Source organism: Lathamus discolor, chromosome 1 (assembly GCF_037157495.1).
Source record: "Lathamus discolor isolate bLatDis1 chromosome 1, bLatDis1.hap1, whole genome shotgun sequence".
NCBI classification, from domain to species: Eukaryota; Metazoa; Chordata; class Aves; order Psittaciformes; family Psittacidae; genus Lathamus; species Lathamus discolor.
Window position 1 is genome coordinate 56,526,911 of NC_088884.1, and position 14,169 is coordinate 56,541,079.

General features: G+C 39.3%; 2 protein-coding genes across 2 annotated transcripts in view; one reads left to right on the forward strand and one right to left on the reverse strand.

The window, feature by feature from the left end:
- CCDC91 (coiled-coil domain containing 91) overlaps positions 1–9,112 on the reverse strand; it is a 562,122-nt gene extending 553,010 nt beyond the window's left edge. The window contains exon 1 of the mRNA XM_065672375.1: positions 9,038–9,112. The gene's annotated coding sequence lies outside the window, so the exon portion shown is untranslated. The remainder of the gene's footprint in view (positions 1–9,037) is intronic.
- Positions 1–14,169, forward strand: part of LOC136010716 (potassium voltage-gated channel subfamily KQT member 1-like) — a 475,694-nt gene that overhangs the window by 197,319 nt on the left and 264,206 nt on the right. The gene's annotated exons all lie outside the window — the stretch shown is intronic.

Genomic DNA, 14,169 nt, shown 5'->3' on the forward strand with positions numbered 1-14,169 from the left:
CAATAGTGATCACCTTCAGAACTTGCTCAAACTCTGGCATCAGCTCTCCTACAAGAATAAAGTGGCTTTATGTCATTTTAACAACTCATGATAATTGAGCAGATGTTTGAAGGTGTTTCTCCTACAGAAAACCACAGTAATCAGTTCAAGAATATCCCATTCAGTATAGAGTGAGCTGCTAGACTGAGTCTCTGTGGCAAACGACTGCATACTCTGTCAAAGGTGACAAAATGTCTCCAGACTGTTTTGAACATTTGTTTGAAATAGCTTGCTGGGGCTGAGTGCCTAAATCCTGGTTGCCATGCTACTGAAATTAATCTCCTACACAAGGTTGTATGAAGGTAGTCTAACATTTACTTTTTGTGATTCAGTCCTGAATTATGATTGCTGTATCACTGCATTTTAGCTTGTCTTCTAACTTGTTATGGTGCTGAGAGGCCTCAAGGGCCAGTAGTTCAGACCTGTCTTTTATAAGTGCTCTCAGGATAGTCCTGCTACAATTCTAAACACTTCCAGTAAACTACATTTCGCATTGCTGAATAAAGCAAGTGGACTTTGATGCTGTTTCCCTTCTGCTCTGACTTCACTGTGGATTCTCAGTGAGTTCAGAGTCATGATCTCCTTTGAAAAATGTCATGTTGAAATTACAGTGCACGTCCATCCTAATGGCAGGCTCAGAACATAACCTGATTAAACTGCTAGCCTTTTCCTACATATTGTCTGTGTGGTTTTGATATTTGATCTGTGACTATGATATTTTTGACTGTCTTAAGTCCTTAAGTGGATCATAAAATAGTTTTCTATGTAACAATGTGATCTTAAAATGTCAAAGCAAATTTCAGCTACGGTGCAAAGCAGTAATTTAGTATAGTACCTTAACCACAGCTAAATATTTGTTATCTTGACAGCTGAGTAGAATGACTTTAGAAAGATGCTTACTTGAGTCTTGAATTATGATAGCCATATCGTTGTATTTTAGCTGGTCTTCTAACTTTTTATAGTGCTGAGAGTCCTCAGCTGACTTTAGAAGGTGTTCAGTCATGAAAAATGAGGTTGAATAGGCTGATTTCCACTCCAAGTTCATCTTGGGGAAAGTCACATAATCGCATATTTGAAGAGGAATCCACTTGTAGTAATGGATTTCTTTTTGAGATTATCTAGTCAAAATGGATCTTCAGCATGGCTTTTGATAGGCTTTAGGAATAGAGACTTAGACTTATAAATCTGAGAATGATGATGGAAATGTGCAAAATGGCTTTTGGACCTTTAGGCCGTAACGAGAATGTATATTCATGATCCTTGTTAGCACTGCAGATCAGAAGACTACAGTCTTGCCTGCTTTGTATGCTCTTAGATTAGGATATGCTGTGGCTGCAGTGTTTCAAGGAAGACAATTACTGTATATAAATGGTGTATTTATTTTTGTTACTCCTGATTGGGTGACTGATTTATAATTCTCTGGAAAACAGCTGGTGTCCAAAACTAAATATTAATCTGAAATCCGAGGGAAATTGCATCTGCTGCAGGAGACAGCAAAATAGCTTGATTCCCCAGAAAACTTATTTGGATAGAATCAGAAAGAATACAGTGTTCTTTTCTCTTTTGCTTCTAGGGTAACTAAGCATTCCTGAAGATAAACTGTGCTTTAGCCATTCATCATACCCAACTCTTGCTTAATCAAATTAACTGTCACAGTTTATTATCATTTTGATTTTTTTAACGTTGTCAGAAAACACTGTTTATTAAAAACAAACAAACAAAAAAAAGAAGGAAATGTGGTGTAGACTAACTAAAGAGACTGAAATGTCTGGCTCAAAGAGCTGTTCACAGGCTTGTGTCTTTTGCAAATACCATATTAGCTGCTTCCACTAATCTTCTTGCCAGCACACCTACACTGCAACAGCCTAATCATGTCTTGTAAGAGTAGCTATTCATGTGAATTGATTAAAACATTACTATACCACTCTCTTCCAGTAACAGTTTAGCCAAAAAGTTCCAGCTGTTGGAGACAAAAATATTCTGATTAGGACAATGTGGTGTTTTTCTAGTTCCCCTCACTTAGCAGTTAAGGGTATGTTGCCTTTAGCAATATTTGCCTTTGTTCAAGGCCTCCTGACCTGAGGGTTCTGTTTTATAGTGCACTCGTGACCTCTCATTAGTGCATATACAAAACAAGACACGGATGGAAAGATAGAAATATATCTGAAGTGAAAAAGCTGAAGGACATCTTACTGAAGACTTATATATCCTAAAAAAAAAACCCCAAACTCTAATGAAAGGGACTGAAGATCAGCTAAAGTGAAGCTGACAGTGGGTCTGGCATCCCTTACTCTGAATAAGGTTTTAGTTTTATATTCAGACTGGTACACTGGCAGTTTCTTTCCAGAGGCATGCAAAAGCCACATTGCTCTCTCTGTCTACAGTTGATGTTTATAATAAAGTGTTAATGTCATTCTTCAATTACTATGGAAACTCCTATACCTTACTGTTCACAGCCCTTGAGCAAACACACCTTTAGAAAGAGAGATCTCTGTGTGACCTCCACATACTCCTGTGTCAAAGGAAGTTATATTTAAGCAGGGTTAGTTTTTTAATGAGCTAATTTCACAGATTTTTTTTATTTAAAAAAAGCCTTTTGAGAAACTTGATTTAAAGGGAGTGAGCTTTCAGTCCACTGGTCACTACTAATGTCTGTACCCAGTGATATCAGAGTAACCTCATGGGTTGCAGCATCTATGTTTCATGACTATAGTGAAAATATCACTGAATTTCACATTTTATAGCATACATGTGTTGACTGTCTTGGTAGCAACTTAAACAGCATTAGATACAAAATGGCCATTTTTACTGCTGACCAGCAGTTGTTCTAGACCCTAAAAGAAATCACTGTGTATGTAGGGCTAACTACTTCTTGGAGGTGCAAAACAGTAAAACCAAGACAGCAGACACAACATGCAGTCAAGGGAATTTCCAAATATTCATAAGGAAAAAGCTCTTCACATTGAGGGTGATGAAGCACTGGGGCAGATATCCAAAGAAGATGCTTAATCTCCATCCCTAGAGATATTCATATCTCAAGTAAGCAAGACCCTGAGCAGCTTGATGTAATTTGAATGAGACGCAGGACTGGGAAACCACCTGAGATTTCCTCTCTTTCAGAATTCAGGGTGATTCTGAGTATTGCAGATCTGTGGGGCTGCTTGCCCACTGTTTTGGCTGCATGGCAGGTATATGTTGTTTAATCTAGAGGATTTGCTCTACTTCAATGCTGGAACCACAGCTTTGACACAGGGGGTTGGAACTTGATGATCGATAAGGTTCCTTCTAACCCAAAACTATTTTGTGATTCTATGATTAACAGAAGGTGCATCTTTGTATATAATAGTGGAACAGACTCCTAGGACTAACACGTTGTTTACATCATACTTTCTTTCTGAAAATTCACTGCTTTCCAGCAGGGAAACTGGAGATTCTTATCATTCTTGTAGGGGCAAGAAACCCCCAAATACTTCACATTCCACTCCCTAGGAAATCTGCAGTCTATGAAAACTAGATGCATTAGGAGTTGTATGGCTGGACATTCTCTGATAGAAAAAAATACAAAAAAGGTACTGATTTGGGACCCCCATCAGGAAGAAAATGAATTTGCAGTTCAACAGGCTTAAATGACTTTTCACTAATAGCATGGTATGACTAAATGCATTAAGACTGCATGAAATAATTGACAAAACACTGAAAAGACTGAGCTATTGAGCATTTAAGATTCTTAAATGCATCCGATTTCTCTATCACTCTGAAGTAACAGGAATATGAGGTAGCTCCTAATGGCCTCAATAAATTCATTTGAACTGTATGGCCAAAACTATTTGTATAAAGATAACTGTTGGAAGTATTTTGTGCCCATGTTATGTACCTAGAGAAAAAAAAATCTGTTTGAATTTCTATGGGAAGCAATACAAACTATTTTGACATGAACACTTTAAAGCTGCAATTCTGAATAATTGATAATGAATAAATAAATGGCTCTGACATTTTCATTAGATTATGTATTTAGATGAGAATTTTAAAATCAAATATTGATGCCATTGAGTCTGTTGTAGTATTGGCCTGATTATCACATCTGTCATGCTGCAGCTGACAAATTACGCCAGGTTGGAGGTGCTCTTAAAAGGTTCAGCGTGCTATTAAAATGCATAAATACTGACCGAGCTCTTTTTCTAAAATCTGAGACTAATTAAGCAACTGTGAGCATTTTGTTAGAATCTTCAGATCAATTACCTAGGAGGAAAAGAAGAATACAATAATGATCATTTTAGATATCTAAAAGGCTCCAGGCTTTATTGAAATACAGAAACATTTGGAAATGATCCAAGCCTCTCTGAGTGTCCTAGTCTTAATTATTCATGTCCTGGGGATATGCTGGCAACATCAAAACAAGTGACCAAACTGCTAATAAGCACCATTTTGTCTCTGTTCCACATAAAGTAAAATCTGGTTTAAATTTCAGAACTGCATTCATATTTCAGAATAAAATACAGTTAATTTCTCCAGTGGGGATTTTTGTTGAGTTTTGTTTTTTGGTGTTTGGGTTTCTTTTTATTGGAGAACTCAAAGTGTGGAACTCCTAAGATCTTCAGCAACACAGCTGCTAAATATGAATAATTTAAGGGAAGTTTGCTTGTTTATGAGATTTTGTAAGAAAGTTAAAATACATATTTCTATCTCCAAAACAAATTAGATAATTATTAATGGTACTGTAATAGATGTGGTTTTGTGTTGTATTGAGTGCACTACCTGGGCCATTAGTAGATAGTTCATATTAGGGTTACTTTCTGCGATATGTTTCAGGAAAAAGCTGCATATTTAGAAAACTTTGATGTGCTTGAGCTGTGTGATTGTGTCTGTGGCTAAGCTGCATTAGTGAAAGTTAGGTTTGTGAGAGAAAGAGTACAAGCAATAGCAAATAACTGGGGCTTTTAGACTCTCAGCATGTTTCTATGATGATTTTTGTATCCCTATGTGTGTGTTGCTGTATTTATATACATCCTTATTCTGTATCGCATAAACCCAGAACAGCATTGTGTAGCATTAAAGATAAGGTTTTGCAGGGTTAGGATATTCTTTTTAAGCTACTTACGGATTCTCTGTTTGCAACTAATGCTTTTTTTCTGATCTCACGCTGGATGACGATTCTTTTGCATGATCTGTGTTCCTCAGTTGCCTGTTCAAATGTAGCAAGTGGGTGTTGTTTGTGAGCTCATTGTTCTAGGTATTAAAGTTTATAATTTGTACTGCATAACACTGAATAATGGTGCCTTTTGAAAGGTGTTTCTAAGATCCAGATATGTCCAGATAAGACAGTCACAGAAGCACTTGCAATACTTGAACAATTTTCTAAAATGTAAAAGCATTTGGGTACGGAATATCAATTAAGACATATTTCTGTCTCATGCTGCAACATGTTCAAATAATTATGTGTTACTGCACCTATGTTCTTCCAGGTTAGCTATTGTATAGTTAGCCGTGAGTAAAGGCTGGATCTTCTAACAGCAGCTGCAGATCATTCTGTGCTCTTTTTTGCTGATTCCCAATATTGTAGCCCTTGCAATTAACTGTAAGAAGCAATTGCAAATAAACTTCCGTTTCTATCTGCAGTGCTCATCCTGAGCATGTCCTGTGTCTGTATAGGCATCATGTAAAGGTTCTTTAGAAATAATGTTTGCTTGGTAAAAACAGGATCAGTAGATCATTCAGACTTTAAGAAAACTCTGCTGAGCAACTGTAAACTTGGGCTTTTCAGAGACTTATTGTTGGGTCTGATCTGGGTGGTTCCTCGTGAACAGCAAATAGCACATTGCTGACAGAAGTGTGAAGCTTCTGTTAAGCATTAGCTTTTTGCTTTAAAGCAGAGTACTATTAGATCTTTTGACTGACACTGTTACTGACAGGACAAGGGATTTTTTCAGTACTTTTGTTTGTTATGTGGATATAAATGCTTATTTTCTCCTGAAATTCTCAGAAACTATTGTATAATTTTTGCAAAGTTGCCAGGAAATAAAATAAGTATATTATTATAATGGTAAATACCAGGCAATCCCATAATAAATATTCTAGCTGTATGCCAATTTTTATTACAATCATTTTGTGTTCATGATGAGATGAATTATAGGTAATTCTCTTTGTAATTAAAATATTTTTCAGCAAGAAGTAATCTGCTTGGTTATAATTGCAAAGAGATTTCCTAAATTTTAACAAGTGTTTATATATTACAGTTAAACCAAATATATGCTTTGAAAGGAGAGCTTAAAATAGCAAAATCATAATATCATAACTCACAAATTAGAACAGTCATAAGGAAATACCATAATTACAAGATTAGCCTGAAGATTTTTTTGTTGATTGTCCACAACATAAAAAGGACATGGAACTGCTGGAACAAGTCCAGAGGAGGGCCACGACGATGATCAGGGGACTGGAGCACCTCCCGTATGAAGACAGGCTGAGGAAGTTGGGGCTGTTCAGGCTGGAGAAGAGAAGGCTGCGTGGAGACCTCATAGCAGCCTTCCAGTACCTGAAGGGGGCCTATAGGGATGCTGGGGAGGGACTCTTCATCAGGGACTGTAGTGACAGGACAAGGGGTAACGGGTTAAAACTGAAACAGGGGAAGTTTAGATTGGGTATAAGGAAGAAATTCTTTCCTGTGAGGGTGGTGAGGCACTGGAATGGGTTGCCCAGGGAGGTTGTGAATGTTCCATCTCTGGCAGTGTTCAAGGCCAGGTTGGACAAAGCCTTGGGTGACATGGTTTAGTGTGAGGTGTCCCTGCCCATGGCAGGGGGGTTGGAACTATATGATCTTGAGGTCCTTTCCAACCCTAACTATTCTATGATTCTATGATTTAAGCGAGGTCAGAGATTTGACTCACCAGGTGTAGTCTGACTATTTCTGAATTAAATGAGAGAACTGTGTACAGTAGCACAGAGGCAAATAAGCTCTGTAAATTCATATGTAATGTTTACTCCATTCTCATTTTCATGTGTGCTACTATTTGGCATTTCTGGTTTACCATAAGAGTAGTTACTATCTCTTACTATTAGTGCTACTGTGTGTTTCTTACAAACCTGGTTGTTGTTGGTACAGAACAGTGTGCTAGAGGTTAAGAGTTTCCATTCTCACTCAGCTTAAAACACTTTTTGTTGCTTTTCCTTGCTCTTTTCTTAGGGAGCCATCAATAGATTAAAGGAAAGTAAGTCATTGCACCAAAAAAAACATATGAAGAGAGGAAGAGTTTCCTTATCTAACATTACTACTGTGACATTGACTGTGGCTTACCAGGTATCATAAACTAAGCAAAGCTAAGCCTGGCCATTACGTGACTACAAAGTCATGAGGGAAATACTAATTGCTTCAGGAAGCAGAACAGATGTTTTTTGGTTGAAACATTCTTCTTTTGAGTTTGGTTTGTTCCATTCCTGCAGTTGAGTGTTAGAAGTGCATACTGACACTGGAAGTATTCGGATGTGTTTTGAAATACAGATCCAGTAAAAAGTATCAACATTTTATATACTTGTGTTAAGCATGGTATAAATCACAGAATCACAGAATCCCAAGGGTTGGAAGGGACCTCAAAAGATCATCTAGTCCAACCCCCCTGCAAGAGCAGGGTAACCTACAGTACATCACACAGGAACTTGTCCAGGCGGGCCTTGAATATCTCCAGTGTAGGAGACTCCACAACCCCCCTGGGCAACCTGTTCCAGTGCTCTGTCACTCTTACAGTAAAGAAGTTCTTCCTGATGTTAACGTGAAACTTCCTATGCTCCAGTTTACACCCATTGCCCCTTGTCCTATCACTGGATAGCACTGAAAAAAGCCTAGCTCCATCATCCTGACACCTACCCTTTACATATTTGTAAACATTGATGAGGTCACCCCTCAGTCTCCTCTTCTCCAAGCTAAAGAGACCCAGCTCCCTCAGCTTCTCCTCATAAGGGAGATGTTCCACTCCCTTAATCATCTTTGTGGCTCTGCGCTGGACTCCTTCAAGCAATTCCCTGTCCTTCTTGAACAGAGGGGCCCAGAACTGGACGCAATATTCCAGATGCGGCCTCACCAAGGCTGAGTAGAGGGGGAGGAGAACCTCTCTTGACCTACTAACCACTCCCTTTCTAATGCACCCTAAGATGCCATTTGCCTTCTTGGCCACAAGAGCACATTGCTGGCTCATGGTCATCCTCCTATCTACCAGGACCCCCAGGTCCCTTTCCCCTTCGCTACTTTCTAGCAGGTCAACCCCCAACCTGTACTGGTACATGGGGTTGTTCTTCCCCAGATGCAAGACTCTACACTTGCCCTTGTTAAATTTCATCAAGTTTCTCCCCGCCCAACTCTCCAGCCTGTCCAGGTCTCGCTGAATGGCAGCACAGTCCTCTGGTGTGTCAGCCACTCCTCCCAGTTTTGTGTCATCAGCAAACTTGCTGAGGGTGCACTCAGTTCCCTCATCCAGGTCATTGATGAAAATATTAAACAGCACCGGTCCCAGCACCGACCCCTGAGGAACTCCACTAGTCACAGACCTCCAGCTAGATTCTGCGCCATTGACCACAACTCTCTGCCTTCTTCCTTTCAACCAGTTCTCGATCCACCTCACTACTTGATCGTCAAGCCCACACTTCCTTAGCTTATCTATGAGGATGCTGTGGGAGACAGTATCAAATGCCTTACTGAAATCAAGAAAAACTACATCTACCGCTCTACCATCATCCCTCCACCTAGTCACTTCCTCATAGAAGGCTATAAGGTTGGTCATACATGACTTCCCCCTCATAAAACCATGTTGGCTGTTCTTAATGACCCCCTCATCCTTGATATGCCTAGTGATGGAGTCAAGAATAAGTTGTTCCATCACCTTTCCAGGGATGGAGGTAAGGCTGACCGGTCTATAATTACCCGGCTCCTCCTTCTTGCCCTTCTTATAGACTGGTGTGACCTTTGCCATCCGCCAATCCTCAGGCACCTCGCCCGTTTCCCACGACTTACCAAAGATGATGGAAAGTGGCCTAGCAATGACCTCCGCCAGCTCCCTCAGCACCCGTGGGTGCATTCCATCCGGACCCATCGATTTACAGATGTCCAGTTTGCATAGCTGATCCCTAACCCAATCCTCATCTACCAAAGCAAACTCCTCCTTTGTCCTGACTCCTTCTGGGGCTATAGAAATCCGGGGCCCTCAGGGAGAGTCTGCAGGAGTAAAGACAGAGGCAAAGAAGGCATTCAGCACCTCTGCCTTCTTTATATCCTCTGTCTCCAGGGCACCCACTTCGTTCAGCAGTGGGCCTATATTGCCTCTTGTGTTAGTTTTATTTGCTATGTATTTGAAGAAGCCCTTTCTATTGTCTTTAACCCGACTAGCAAAAAATCAGGTGTTGGTTCCTGGCACTGAAAAATCCAGACATCTTTGCAAATGTATTAAGTGCCTTTGTAGTCCAGCTAGCACCTCTTTCATCCAAAAAAAAAAAAAAAGTGTCACAGTCCATTTGGCATTGATTTTTCTGAATCAGAGGTTGCAGCAGATATTTCTGTTGTTCATTCTTACCATATCTTTCACAAAAAACATGATGGGTCTTAAATTGACTGTTTTAAATGTGAAATAATAATGAGAAATACAAGGTTTATAAAATGATTTGTACAAACCTTGGTATAATTTCTTAGTGACAGATGAAATCAGCATTTAATATGAGTCTCAGATGAAGACTTTAATGTAGGCCTAGATATTTCCTGAAATGAAGGGAATTTTTCCCTCATTATAAAAATAGCTAGCCACAGGAAAATGAAAACTTAGGCTTATAGGTTACAAAAAATACTCCTTCATGTTCAGAATGGTGTCTTTAGTAAGCATCCTCATTTAGCTTAATGACCTTAATATGAATAGTTGATTTCAAGTGTCTAGCAGTATTGGAACCAAAAGTATTTTGTTTAATATTCAGCACACATGTTCCTAATGGACGCACATATTCTTGCAGTCTCACTGCTCTGAAACTTCTGATCCACAAAACCAGCCTTTTCAGTTATTTCTACCCACCTGCTATTTAAGGATGTATTTTATCCCACTCATAACTCAAATTGAAATTGTGGCCTTCTCTAAAAGGGAAAGAGAGGAGCACCCCTTTTCCCTTTGGAAAAGAAAACTCTAAAGAACAATTAGTAGGGATCGGCAAAGGAAAACTCTATATTCTGTTCCTCTGTCCTTTCTAACCAAACCAGTTCTTCCAGTTGGCGATAATTAAAGTCCTTGTGGACAGATGCAAAACAGACCAAAAAGATCAAATGAGTCACAGTGATTACACTGAAGTCTTCCCTGTAGTGGTGGACATGCAGGCGAAGTTCATGGCAGGGCAGTACTTATCCTCAACGTAAATAGCCTTAAGCTCAGCGTGGCACAGAGGCCTGTGTCATCGAGTTTCTTCTTGTATAGGCAAGAGTAAGAATTTTGTCCTAGTATTTCATGGGTGTTCAGAGGTCACCTAAGCCTTGTCACTTCAGAATTCTGTATTATCATTATTCTACCAAAATCACAGTATGGTCTTGAGCACTCATCTCTGTAAATAGTGGTAGAAAGTAGGACAAGTTCTGTATGAAATACACTGGGTTACAAGAACAGAGTTGAGCCCAGCCTGTGAGCCCTACCAGACTGCCAGGATTGTGCAGTCCTGTTCAGCATTACACCAGTCAGAGTGTTTGGATCAGAGCTGACTTGCACCCTAATAGCTGAGGAACTACACAGAATTAACTAGTATCTGTGGGCATCCTCTCTGTATGGCACACACTTCGCTAGCTCATATATTGTTTATCTTCAGCCTTTTCCAGTATTTCATGAAAGCAGTTATGTGGTGTCAAGGACTGGAGTTTTAAGAAGAAACCAGACATGCAATAAAGTAGAGATCTGGAAACTGAAATAATACTGTATATACAAAAAAAGAATTTAGTATAATTTGGGATTTTTACTTCTGTACCATTGAAGAGATTTTCTGCACATGCTCATGGTGGGCAACAATATGGGGTTGTTGTCCAAACCCACAAATCAGGTAAAACAACCCAGAAATTTTGTTACTCTTTTTGTTTAGCTTCCTCCCGTGATAACTACCCATCACTTCTCTGTTTAAAGTTCATGGACAAAAGTTCGCATCTATGTAGGCTTCATTAAGTGCAGCTCCTACCAAAGGAAGTAATTACGCAGTCACACATGGCTTGCACATCACCGTATCCCAGAAAACCTCTTGGTGCTCTCAGGCAAGCTTGAGCTTCATTTCCTGTGGTTAGGTTTGTATGCAACAAGGGCCACATGCTTCCAGATAAGTACCTGTGCGTTATCAACCTTTGCATGAAATCTGTGAGTGCTTCTTGAATCTAGAAACTCTCAGTGTGCAAGTGTGCACATACTTCAGAATGTGCAGAGTACCAAACATTTGGAGCCAGGAAGACTGAATTGTTTTTTCCTCTTTTAGAACAGGCGCTTAAATACATTATTTTTCATGAAGGCTTGGCAGGGACAATGTGTATATAATGTAGGCCTCTGGTGAAATCAAAGTCAGCTGATCAAACTACATCTTTGAAAATGCAGTAAAGTGACTTTTTGGAAAGGCAAGATTTTTAAATTCAATTTAACATATGTATAGCAAATTAAGCTAGAGAGCCCAAGGGGAAATAATTTGTTCATTCATAGATACCTTGTGTTTATAACAACATAGAAAACTGGCATTTAGTCCTTAACCTGCAGAGCTTTTCTAGCACAGCTGGAGCTCTCTTTAACAGTAACCTCCTTCCTCTGGCAGGGCAGCAGAAGCTCAGCCAGGTAGCATACTGACTGCTTGCATGGGTGAGAAGAGTTCCTTTTGGCCTTCAAGCAGCCTTTTTTTCTCTGTATGAGGAAGACCATCTCTATCTTCAGAACAAGGTGATATCCTGAAAAAGTCCTGTGTTCCAGAAACCAGTTATGTTTTCAGCTGACTATTTGTAACTTTGCGCCATGGTAACGGGTATTTTGAATGGAAAAGGTGAAGTAAATTTAACAGATACTATGAAAAGGGAAAGATTGATTTTTGCATGTAAGTAGGATGTGAGGATGATGAAGGCAGTATTACTTCACTTTGGGAAGGAAGGATGAGTGGATTTGGGCTTTCTTCCTCCTCTTTCCCCATTTTCCTGGATTCACTACAAGTTCTTTGTGTCAGACTAATAACCTCTCTTACCTCAGATTGTGCCTCTGATTTAGGCTTGTTACAAATAACTATCAAGCCTTTTCTCCACATGTATAAATCCATAATTAACTCTGGTTGCAGCACAGACTGTTACAGGACTTCTGCTTTACAAGCCCGTCAAAGAATTTGAAATCTTGTAGAAGACATTGTGCATTTAGTCCTTAACTTCTTATCAGTGGCATTTCCTGTTAGGCTAAATACATCCCCAATTAAATCACATGTTCTGCCTTGAGCCTGTTTTACTTAGGTAGTTTCTACTGCTCAGTGAGCTTTCTTTCTCCCTCCTTTCTTTTTTTTTTTTTTTTCATTTCTTTTTAAAGAAGGATTTTCATACCCAAGGAAGGTTTCAGACATGCCAGACATAAATCCTGGCTGCTGTGGAGTGATGCAGATCTAAGTGAAACTGCCTTGATTCCACAGAGAAGGGTTGGAGCAATCCATAGGAGGGGCTCTGTCTATTTTGTTCTGTCTTTTGAGCCCATTACAAAAATAGTTGACCACCTAAAAGAATAGTGGGTAAAAGGGTGTCTCAGGTGCAAAGGGCAGGAGGTCTGTGAAGCTGGTGTTCCTGTGGAAATAAACTTACACAAAACAGAAGGAGTGTAGTGATTACTTCTAGGCAGCCCCCTCAATGGTGACTCCCTGGTTCATGACTAGAAAGAAAATAACCTCTCTTCCCCCCTACACGCGATTAGTTTCTTGTGTAAGAAGAAAGCGGCAGCAAGCCACTTTCTGTTAACAAGGCATTATTCTTCAAACAGAAATTATTCTGTTTGTTGTTCAAGATTTAAGTTTCTGTTCATCTAATTATTGAAAACATCAGTGGAAAGTTGATTTTTCTCTTGCTTTTTGTGCTTGTGCTTTCCCACCTGATCCAGTTATGGCAATTCTGAATTGGATCAATACTATTAGTACAGTTTTTTATGGGTAACAGATTCCAGTGTTTCAAGTCCAGGACTGTTCCTCAATGGCAGCATCAGGCAGAAATAAGAGTTTGTAAATTGTAGAACTCAGCTGTCAGCATAAGAAAAAGAAGTAAGGTAAAGAATGATTCCCTTTTATATGATTTTTTTTCTTTTCTCCTTTTTTTTTTTAAATTTGTTTAGCATCCTAAAATATTCAAAAAGACCTGGGAAATGTTGTGGCAGACCATGTGCTATGCTAACTATATTTCCTATTTACATATAGCATTAGCATTCAAAATATTTAAGGTGAAATGATATGCCTGGAACATCACTTAAATTTAATGGGTGATGATAATGTTTTATTTAGAATGGCATTGTTTTGAAAGTATATTTCACTTAGTATGAGAAATAAATGCTAACATTTCAAAAGGTACGCTTAAAAAGACACTGACAGTTTTGTCTCAGAGAATGCTTGAGTTGTCTGTGGCAGTGGAGAGACATCTCAACCACAGCCTTCTGCATGTAGTATTCCTTCTGGGATGTCTGTCTTCTCTCTGCTATGAGTACAGGAAGAATACTTGTATTTACAGGAAACCTCTTAACTGCCTACTCATGACACCAGAACACAGGGGTACGGATGACGTGATGTCTATTTTTCAGATCTACAGTGCCCACTTTGATGTTGTCCTTTTAAATTTTTTTGAAACCTTACAGACAAAATTCAAATGAACATTTTGTAAGGTTTTGTTAGGACAGGATTGTCCATCTGGCTCTTTCTGTATGACCACTATTAAGACCCTGGGGTCAAGATACCCTGTTGTTCTTATCTTTCTCCTTTTCTCTTTTATACCGGGATTGTTTGTGCAGGTCTATAATTCTCTGGAGCTTTTTTATCTTGCTTTTCCTGAATTAAGGACATTCCGTAGGTTTTATAGTCAAGAACAGAAGCCATTCACACAACCCTATCCTCCCACGAAATGAAAACTAGATTTCCAGCCATACAGCAGTT